General features: G+C 63.6%; 1 long non-coding RNA gene across 1 annotated transcript; it reads right to left on the bottom strand.

The window, feature by feature from the left end:
- Positions 1-905: 905 nt before the first annotated feature.
- Positions 906-2,518, bottom strand: LOC143171412 (uncharacterized). Its single transcript, XR_012997187.1, has 3 exons — positions 2,282-2,518; positions 1,679-1,809; positions 906-1,281 (listed from the first exon to the last, which is right to left on the bottom strand). It is a non-coding gene; the product is annotated as an uncharacterized LOC143171412 (long non-coding RNA).
- Between the last annotated feature and the right edge of the window lie 6,909 nt (positions 2,519-9,427).

Genomic DNA, 9,427 nt, shown 5'->3' with positions numbered 1-9,427 from the left:
CCAGGACATGGGGTACAGCACAGCCCTGGGGTCGCAGGACAGATCTGGGGTGCCAGGACATGGGGTACAGCACAGCCCCAGGGCCCAGGACCTTGGGATGGGCATTGCCCTGTGCACCGCACAGCCCCGCATCCCTGGGTGCCACCCCGCAGCAGCCCCAGGCTCCCCCCCACTGCTGTCTGCGGCCACTTCTACCCCTTAAACCCTCAGGGTGGGGACAAAAGGACCCCGTGCGGCCATCGGCAAGGTGGTCCTGGCCTCTTGGGACCGGATTCATCCCAGCAAAGAGCCTATTGGGGTCTGCCCGGAGCCTGCCCCAAAGTCCCCAGAGGCTGGAGGAAGTTTGTCTCGGGTCCCCCTGCCCCGGCCAGGCTCTGCAGGAGGAGGAGGAGGAGGAGGAAGATGCCTTGGCACAGGCGGCGGCACTGCTGCCTGGACGGCGACCACGGGCCCCAGATGTTGAGCTGCGGGCACGGCTTTGCCGGGAGCCGCTGTCTCTGCCCGTTTGGCAACCTCCTCGCCCAGCTGCCGCCCCCTCTTCCCCGGCTCCGCAGCCGGGGCTGCCGTCCCCCTGGAGCGTCCCTGGACCGTCCCCCAGGACCGACGGCGCCGAGGAGCCGCTACGGCACCTGGTCCAGCTTGGCCCCGACCCAGGCGTGGAGATTTGCCGGCATCCCCGGCAGGGCTGCACGGGTCTGCGCCGGCTCAGGGAAAGCATCCCCGGGGAAAAGGAGCCCGGGCACCTCTGCGGGCACCGGGATCCAGCCGAGGGACGACTTTGCTGGAGGAGCAACAGAGGGAGACGTTCGCCAGGGTCAGAGCAGAGCATCCCCAAGGATGCCCGGCCTCCCTAGGGAGAAAAGGTCGCTCCTTGCAGGGAACATGGATTTTCTGAGAATTTACAAGTAAATCCATTAATTAGTTTATGAGCTAAAATTAATTAGAAATGGGTCCCCTAAGGGCTGCTGCTCCGTGTCGGGTCGTTAGGTCCGGCTGACAGTAATAGCAGTAAATTGAGTTAACTGAAATAATCGCGGTGACGTCTCCCAGACAGCTGGGTCGGCTCCAGGCGCAGCACGGCTCCAAGCTCCGAATTCAAACTGCATGTGGAGGCTGCAGCCGCGGGTGCTCCTGAGGGGATCGGAGCGAGAGGCGACGTCCTGGGACACCGCGGCGTCTCCTGATGCCGTCTGCCTGCTCCTCAAAAGGATGGAGAGCCAAAGACCCTCTGCGAGCTGGGACCGCATCCATGCCCATCTCCTGCCTACGGATGCTTCAGATCTGGAAGAAAAGGTGCCCTGAAGCCTCAGAGGTGCTGGATGGAGGTTGGTCCCCAGCTGCAGTACCCCCCAGTGCCCCCCACTCCAGTTACTGGGGACCCCACAGTCTTTTGGGGTCACCAGCTCCCAGGCGGCGACATCCAGCCGGGACCCTGCTGCCCCGAGCATCCTCGCTCAGAGGTTTTCTGCTCAGCCAAAAACAGGTCCCTTTTTAAGGTCAGTTCTCGAGGTTTAGGGACAACGCCACACCTCGCTTTGTGCGACAGGCAAACACAAGCGAGACTTTCACGCCGGATTACACGGCCCGGCACAAACCCAGGAGGGCTCTGTCAGCCGGAGTCTAATTTAAGCTCCACTCCGTCCCCGGCAAATCCAACGCTAATAACGCACCAACCCACCTCGGGGAACAATTACGGGGCAAGGAGCCGTCAGGAATAACTTGTGCCGTCTCCCTGGGGACATCCCACTCTGCAGAGAGCGGCAGCGCCGCCGCGTCCCAGCTCTCAGCGTCCCCGCCAGGAGCCTTTTCCTGGGGAGGAAAAAAAAAAAAAAAAGCTGTTTTTTAAGATGAGATTTATCTCACCTGCGGTGGGAAGCCGGAGGTGGCCGCTGCAGTTGTCACTGCATATATTTATCCACCCCCCCAACGCTTCCCTTGGCCAGCTCGGAGGTGGACTTCGCCATCTGAGAGCTCCCATGCGCTTGCACGACGCACCTTTCCCCTGCAAAACCGTGCCAAAAAAAAAAAAAAAAAAAAAGCTTTGTTTACTCAAAAAGCTGCCCAGAAATGCCAGGAGGGAGGCGGTGGTGAGATGTGTGCAGCAGCACGCACCCCTGCGCCCAGCTGGAGGAAGAGCTGCCAGCCGAGGGGAGGAGGAGGAGGAGGAGGAGGCAGCTCTTCGCACGGGGATGAGGCATTTGCCTGCTCCAGGAGGTGCTGGGTTTATTCCTAGAAGGAGTTTATCGGGGGGGAAAAAAATCGTTCATTTAGGGCATCCTACCACCGGTGGCGAGATGAGATGAGCCGGTCGTGGGCGACCAGGTTTTGTCCGTCCTCCACGCAGAAGCAAAGCCATGAGACTCTTCTCACTGGTCTCCCAAGCTGGAAGGCAGGAAGCGCTGGTTCAGCACCGGGTCCTGGTTGCACGCGGATTTTGGGGGGGTGCAACTAAAAGCTGCGCCCCGCGGAGCCCTTCTCAAGACCGCTCCAGGCTTCTCCCGGATGGAGCCGTCTCTCTCCAGAGCATCCCACGACTCACAGAGCTTCTCCCTCCCTTCCCCCCCCCTTCCCATCCCCGGGAAGATCACCCGCTTCCCACGGAGCTGCCATCATCATCCCCATTGCCATGGCAACTAGGCAGCCCCCCCCCCCCCCCCCCCCCCCCCCCAGCCCCGCCACAGGCAGGTTTTTGGCAGAGCGGGGGGTGTCAGAGCTGCAAATCCGACACCCCAGCCCCCACAGGACCTCCATGTGTGGCGGGGGGGGGGGGGGGGGCGGAGAAGGCACAGCCGCATTTTGGACCTGGGGCCACGGCCAGGGTGGTCCGCAGCCTGGGACAAGGAGACCCTGGGCGGGAGGAACCCCCCCCCCCCGGGGCTGGTGATCGCCCCCTCAGCGATGAGCGAAGGGAAAGGGGCGAAAGCCATTAGCCCCAAGGAGGACAGAAGATGCTGGATGTGGCAGGGGTGGCCAGCCTGTCCCCACGCACCCCCCCGGCCGCCCAGCGTCACCTCGTGTCCCAGCCGTACTGACGCCCACAGCACCAGGACACCCCAGAGCATCATCGGCCCTGCGCCGGAGGGGGGGACACCGAGCTGGGGACCACCGTGGGGACCCCGAGAGAGGCCCATGCTGTCCCCACTCCTCGCCGCCTGAGTGGCAGGTGCCAATCGGGAAGGGGGTGGGCAGAGCCCCGGGAGCTAACGAACTCCACTAATGAGGGAGAGAGCGCCCGGCACCCAAGCCCTGTAAGGGGAATGAGAGCCTGGGGACAGGGAAGTCTTGCGGGCTGGGGTCTTGGGGTCTGTCTTTGCAGGACAGGCTCAAAGGCACAGCTGGGCACAGCTGGATCCAGCTGAGCCCCTGCAGCTGGAGGGGCGCCAGCAGGCCTGGGAAGCAGTGGGGTGGTCTCCACGCCGGGTAAGGGCCGAAGACCATGACTATAGGGCTGGCGGATGTCCTGGGACACGTGGGATGGGTAGCTGGGGCTCAGCTGGCACCAGTCCCCTCCACGGGCACCTGAATCGAGTCGGGGGGGGGGGACTCGGTTCATCTAAAGCAGCTGCCTCCATCTGGCAGCAGGATCGTACCCTGGACTAGACCACAGCTGGGCTGGGTTTCAGTCCCTCACGGCCACGGGTTACAGGCAAACACCAGGCAGGACAAGACAGGCAGCGACTGGGGGTTTGCTTTATTGGTAGCTTTGTTCTGGAGCGATGCACACACGTGGTGGGAGAAGAGCCACGGGATGAGCTGGGAGTCAACCAGACCTGGCGTCAGGGAGCTGCGCGATGCTTGTGCAGAAGCCAGGCATGTTCAGAAGGAGGAGGAGGGACGCATCCTGCTCCCCGGGGAGCACGCTGGCACCCGTGGCCAGCCCTGGGAGGGAACCCAAATCGCACCATGGAGGGGGAGCCAGTCCTGGGTCCTCCACTGCCCCAAAACCTGCTCTGAGTCGGCCCTCCCAGCCCAGCGCTGGCTCCAGACGAGCCGCCGTGACACGCAGGGATGTGGAGGTCCCTGGTGTGGGATCAGGGGAGGGTTGGTGGGATAGCAGGGACGTCTGGTGGGATGGTGGGGAGGTCTGGTGGGATGGCAGGGTGGTTTGGTGGGATGGCAGAGTGGTTTGGTGAGATGACGAGGAGGTTCGGGTGCTCAGTGCCCAGCAGAGAAGGAGCAGGGCACGGTCCCGGGCAGCCATGGGAGGTGGTGGGGACTCCCAGTGCCGCCAGGAGAGGACCCCCCCACCCAACCCCCATCCCTGGAGCTGCATCCCTGCCAGCGACAGGACACCCCGTGTCCCCAGGCTCCCCTGGGAAGGGAGTGACTTACTGTGCTGGCTGCTCGCTGGTCACCTGGAAGAGAGAAAACACCGAAGAGGTGAGACCTGGCCCAGTCCCACCATCCCACCCTCACGGGAGCACGCAACCAGCCCCCCAGCACCCACCCCACTACCTCCCCCACCGGCATCCAGCGGGTGGGAAGGAGCTGGGGATGCCTCTCGGGGCGGCAGCATTGCTGTCCCCACCGACCGCGGCAGAGCCCCCCCTTCCCCGCTCACCCAATGAGGTTGGAATTCAGAGCCGTCGAGAGTCTGTCCAGCATGTCAACAAGAAGGCCCAGCAGTCCTTCGTCAGCCTTCTTGGCTGTCTCAACATCTGCGGGAAGAAACGGGGGTACCCGAGCACCCCAATGTGCCGCTAACAGGGTGCTCCTCATCCCCCCCCACGGTACCTCCCACCCACCCACCGAAACCGGTGGCCCATGACGCCCCGGCACATCTTGACCCTTGCGCTGACACCCAGGCCAAGGCCACCGGCCCCTTCCCCGGCCCCGAGGGAGCCGCCTCTTGCTGCGGGGTTCGCAGGCAGCCGGGGCTGCTCAGACCCCATCTGTGCCCTCTGGGTCCGACCCACACGCTTCCCCACCTGCCTTGGAGGGAAGAGACGGATGCAGGAGCATCCTCACCCGCCAGGAACAACCCCGCCTTCAGAACAAGAGAAAAAACCTCAAAGACTCGCCGTTCCCTGGAGGGCTCGGGGTCTTTGGGGGGTCCCAAACCTCTACCTTGCAGCCCGGCCACCAGACCCCCCCGGGTGAGCAGGATTCACAGGCGGGACCCCCAACTCACCAGAGCTTGCGGAAGGCGTCTCATCAAGAGGAACTGCAGGAGGAAGAAAGACGGCATCGCCCACCTCAGCGGGCTGTCAGGACCCCCCACCGCGCACAGAACACCCCCCACTCTGCACCCAGCCCCTTGACACACACGCCTGGACGGCCTGACCCCCCTCCCGCACCCCCCTGGGGACCACCCCAGTGCCACCCCGCGTCCCTCCGGGGACCTGCCCGACTCACAGCCAGCAGCCAGGCTGCAGGCGAGCCTGGCCAGCAGCAGGACGACCCAGAGCTTCATCATCCCGGAGGATTTCGGATGACAGGCACGGCCAGGAGCCACCCAGGGATCAGCCGGGGCTGGGGTCTGTCCCTTATGAAGGCAGCAGGCATCAATCAGCCAGGGCTGGGAGGGCTCGGGGATGCACAGGATTTTCCAGGTGTGGGAAGATACCCGTGCCCAGGCGCCCAGCCAGGGGCAGGATTAGCCCGGATTAGCCCTGTAGCCCCTCCGGGCAGCACAGCTGGCCCCGCTGCCAGCCCCAAGAACACCCCAACCAGCCCCGGCCCCGTTCCCAGGGCTCCCGGTCCTCCGTGTGCCAAGCAATTCCTGAGTCCTCAAAACCCCAACAGCTCGTGTAGCTCCATGGCTCCCACTCCGCATCATCCCAGTGCGCTCCGTACCACCCCAGTACACTCCATAGTCCCCCAAGTTCACCCCACAAGCCTCCCATGCCCTCCCACGCACCCCATACTCCCCAAGCCCCCCCCCAGCTCACTCTCTAGCCCCCTGCTCACTCCCCAGCCCCTATATGCTCCTCGACCGCCAGCCCCCCAGCCGCAGACCTTTCCTGCTCATCACGGAGCACGTTTTTGGCTCCAGCACTTTATTTCTCACCGCTTGACAGATAACAGACAGCGAGGGGACGTGCGGGAACGGCAGAGGCTTGGTGAGACGGAGGGGCACGTGAAGCCAGCCCGGTCCTGGCCGCGCAGGGAGTGGGGATGCACGGGGGAGGTGATGGTGGGGATCGTCATGCTGATACACGCAGCCCCTGAAACACAGAGGTAACAGGAGGGGAGGACGGCTCCGCTTGGGAATTGGGGCAGAGCTGCGCTCACCAGGTGGCAGCGGGACAGGGATGGTGCAGGAGCATCCTCGTGGTCCAGTCCGGCCCCAGCTCCTCCTCGTTTCGGGGGTGAGTGGGGCAGAGCATCTCTCCCCCCTTTTGGGGATGCGGGTTGAGCTCAGAACATCTTCACTGATTAACGGGATTAGCTGAGCCAAAGGGGGTTGGTGCTCTGAGGCCAAGGGCATGGGCCGGAGCACGGGAGGGACCACGAGCTGCACGAGACAAGGACAAGCCATGGCTCTGCAGGGAGAGCCGAGGCTGCCGTGAACTGCAAAAAAACCTGGATGAATAATCTCCCCGGCACTGCTCAGCAAACAAACCCCGTCCGGAGCGTACGTGAGCCGGGGGAGGGAGGGAGCCATGTCATGTCTCTCCAGGCATGCAAGGCGGGGGGGAAGTGCGGTGCCGGCACAGCCCGGCTTGACAGCCCTGCATCGGCATTGCACCGCGGCCGGGGCGGATGGAGCAGCCGAGCGTGACCCGCCGCGATGCCGGCACAGACAGCGCTGACGGCGCGGCCGGGAGGGATTCGCCTGGGTGGTTTCAGACCTCCAGACTGAAAACGCGGGAAAAAGGTTTAGGTGAAACTTTAGGGAAAGCTTTGCGGAGGCGCCGACAGCAGCTGCCTGGGCTGGCGGGCGGGGGGGGGACACCCAGGGACGTGCCCCAGGAGATGGTCCAGCAGGCTGGGTCCTGGATGGGGGTGTGGATGGGGTGCTACTGGGGTGGCGGATGGGGTCCCGTAGCAAACCCGTACCCAGATGTAGGACATGGTCCACACTTGCAGCTCCTGGCCGCTTCCCTGCCATCTCAAACAGCTCATGCTCCCCGTGGGAAGGTGCTCCCACAGCTTGGCGGCATCATTCCTCCGGCCCTTGGGCGAGCGAATGCACTGAGCTCTTTCTGCGGCGGGCTGTGGGCTGTTCATCCCCGAATTTAAACGCTCTGCACAGTCCCAAGTCTTTTATTTTCAGTCTAAAACCTGCAAAATCACATTGTCCCTGCTCAGGTGGGGTCTCAGAAATTGCACAGTCTCTTTGCAAGAGCTCAGAGAAGAGGACACTTACCCGTTTGCACCCATAAATCACCATCGCTGGCCCCAGGCAGAGCCTTCGCTGCCTCTTGGCTTCAGAGACAGGGGATAAATCTTCAGTATTTTCCATGCATTTCTCCTGCCCATTGCCCGAGGGAGGATTTGTGCTGCGTACCTGGCTTCGCAGGCCGGGTACGTTCATTCCCCGTGGAAAGAGGAGGGAGGGGAGAACCTCAGAGCACCCAGCTCTGCCCCGGGGTGGGATTCCAGGCACCTGGATGCACGATGCGGAACCAAAACCCCCCGGGGGGGAGCGGGTCGCAGCTGGGATCCTGGCTCGGGGAGAAAATACCCAAATACCCGGCGTGGGGAGGCTGGGGAGCACAAGTGTAACTTCAATTTGATGCTGTACCATTTACAAGGTACTCCATCCCGCCAGGTTAATTCACCTCTGCCCTAAAACCCCCGGCTCCGGCCTCAGAAGCACCGAGGGCTTCAACATTTGCATGAAATTTGACGAAGCCGCAGCTGCCGTTTCCCTGGGTTCGGCAGCAAAGCTGGATGAAGATGTCACGCCGTGTCCCCTGCCCCGTCCCCATCACCAGCTACTTGTTCCCAGCGGTTCCTCCGTTCAGTGCACTGGTTTCCAGCCGGGTCCCAGTTCGGTCTGACAAATGGTTCCTGCAGGCACCGTCAGGGTGGGGCTGGCCTCGGGCATCCGCAGGGATGGGTAACCTGGTCCTGAGCTCCAGCCGTGCTCCACCAAGGCTTTCTCAGGAGGCTTCGGACAGCCCCGTCCAGGAGCTGCCTGACAAATCCCGGGGCAGAGGAGGGTGTGTTTCTCGGATGAGCCGGGGCCGGGCAGAGCCAGGGGACCGAGAAGGCACCTGGGGGTCACTGCCAGAGCTTGCAGGAGTCTCCAGGTTTGGGGGGTCCCCCGTGGACCCCTCTGCAGAGACCGAGGAGGAGGATAAAGCGCAGCCCTGGGCAGCCCGAACCAGCGCGGAGCAGCCCTGGCAGGTTGGGACCGTCCCCTGCCATGAGACCCACAGTGCTGCCAGGATGGGTTGTGGGAGCCAGCCTTGGTGCCGGAGGGGCCGTGGGGCTAATCCAGGATAATCCGCCTTTGGCTGCTCTCCACGGGGAAGCCCTGGGGTTTGCTTATCCACCAGGACTTTTCTTTTCCAGTAACTCCAGCGCCGATGCCCTGGGGCTGGTGCCATCCTTGCACCCGAGAGCGGAGGGTCGTGGACCACCGCTGTGGTGGGCAGCCAGGATGGGGACCGTGAGAGCCCGGGGAGGAGGGCGACTGTGGTGGCTCCTTCCTGAGGTCATGGGTCTCTGGCCTGGGGTGACGTGACCTGTCCCCATCCCCTAGGTAGATCTAGAGGGGCAGGAGCAGAGCTGGACCCTGAATTTGTGGCTTGCGGCCACTTCAGGGTGAGCCCCACGGGAGGCTGCTGGGGTGCCCAACCAGCACCCACTACCCTCCACTGCCCAATTTGGGGCCGTGCCCATGCTCGGTGCCCACATCACCTGGGGGAAAAGCCACCAACAAAGCTGCCCGTGCCCTGCCCGGGTGAGCGGCGGCAGCAGCGCAGGAGGGGTTAAGGAGCAGCCGGCGCAGACCCAGCATCATCTCGATGCGGTTTCCTTCAGATGCCCAGATCGCGCAGAGGGGAAGAAGAACGAGCCAGAAAGATAAGGTGGCAGGAAGATGAAAAACAGGCCTGGAGCCATGAAGTACCCCGATAAGGAAACAGAAGGGAGGCTCAGCAGGGGCGAGAGAAGATGGAGAGGCCAAAAAAGTCCCCAGCAGCACCTGCTGCTCCACTCCTACCCCTGGGCTCGCACCCCAGCCGGGGCATGCGTGTCCGTGGGGGGCACCACGGGTCCCCAGCCCTGCTGCAAGCCCTTGAGCAGGGGTGGGATGGCACATGGGGTCTGTCGGGCAGGAACCCCCCAGCCTTGGTGGTAGCTCCTCTGTCCCCAGGGAAGACCCGGAGCTGAGCGGAGCCCCCCAGCTCAGGCCCCTTTGGGGTACCAGGAGGGTTCGTGCTGGGGGTCTCCACCCCAGAGGGGGTGGGCAGGGCCAGATCCCCACACCCCCGGCAGCTCCAGGCAGGGACACAAGCACCACCGTCCCTTT

This window comes from Aptenodytes patagonicus, chromosome 27, assembly GCF_965638725.1.
Source record: "Aptenodytes patagonicus chromosome 27, bAptPat1.pri.cur, whole genome shotgun sequence".
Lineage (NCBI taxonomy): Eukaryota > Metazoa > Chordata > Aves > Sphenisciformes > Spheniscidae > Aptenodytes > Aptenodytes patagonicus.
The sequence above is the reverse complement of the archived record's forward strand: the minus strand, read 5'-3'. Positions and strand labels throughout refer to the sequence as shown.